The sequence below is a fragment of the Zingiber officinale genome, chromosome 1B (genome assembly GCF_018446385.1).
Source record: "Zingiber officinale cultivar Zhangliang chromosome 1B, Zo_v1.1, whole genome shotgun sequence".
Taxonomy (NCBI): Eukaryota; Viridiplantae; Streptophyta; class Magnoliopsida; order Zingiberales; family Zingiberaceae; genus Zingiber; species Zingiber officinale.
The window spans coordinates 128373800-128374848 of NC_055986.1; the positions used below are offsets into that span (position 1 = coordinate 128373800).

At 37.3% G+C, this 1049-nt stretch overlaps 1 non-coding gene across 1 annotated transcript; it reads left to right on the forward strand.

The window, feature by feature from the left end:
- The first annotated feature begins 583 nt into the window (after positions 1-583).
- On the forward strand, positions 584-689 carry LOC121994120. The gene has a single exon (XR_006115593.1). It is a non-coding gene; the product is annotated as a small nucleolar RNA R71 (small nucleolar RNA).
- The last annotated feature ends 360 nt before the right edge of the window (positions 690-1049 follow it).

Here is a 1049-nt window from a genome sequence, read left to right on the forward strand (position 1 = left end):
AACTGATAGCCTTGAGAAGATTGTTGTTGTTGCTGAAAATTTTGTTGCCCGGATTGGAAATTCGATTTGCCTCCCATGGATGGTTCTTGTTCTTGATTATTTCTATAAGAGGAATTAGGATGATTCTTCCACTCAGGGTTGTATGTGTTAAAATATAGATTGTTCTGCCTTTGATTAAAACCCATGATAGCGTCACATTGCTCTAACTGATTTATTTGTGCAGAGATAGCTCCCAAAGGACATGAGTCTTGAGATTGATCAGAACTTCCATACTATGACATTTACTGTATAAGTGCTAGTCCCCATATTTTCTAGTTTTTTTGTAAGAGCATCCAGCTTTGCAGTCATTAAAGTGACTGCATCTACATCAAATTTTCCTAATGCCTTTGTTGGGTTTGAATAAGAATAGCCTCCATTTCTCTCTGTTGCCCATTAATCATGATTCTATGCTACACTCTCAATGATTTCTTCAGCTTCATCTAAACTTTTGTTCATAAGTGCCCCTCCAGCGGCTGAATCTAGGGACACTTTAGTATGATAGTTAATGTCATTATAAAAAGTGTGCAACACCAACCATTTCTCTAAACCATGATGTGGGCATTGTCTGAACATATTATTGTATCTATCCCATGCTTTAAATAAAAATTCTGAATCAGATTGTCTGAAGCTTGCGATAAGATTTCTTATATGAGCTGTCTTGCTAGGAGGATAGAACTTATCTAAGAATTGCTGCTCACATTGTTCCCAAGTGGAAATGCTATTTGGGGGTAAGGAATTTAACCATTGTTTAGCTCTATCCCTTAAAGAAAACCCAAACAGTAATAGTCTAATTGCTTCTGAAGGAACACCGTTCATTTTCATGGTACCGCAGATTTCATAGAAGACCTCCAAATGCTGATTAGGATCTTCATGCGATACACCTCCAAACTAATGTTGCTACATCATATTGATTATTGCAGGCTTGATCTCAAAGTTATTTGCTTCAACAGAGGGTCTTGTAATGCTTGAGCGAAACCCTCTAACATAAGGTGCTGCATAATCCTTAAGTG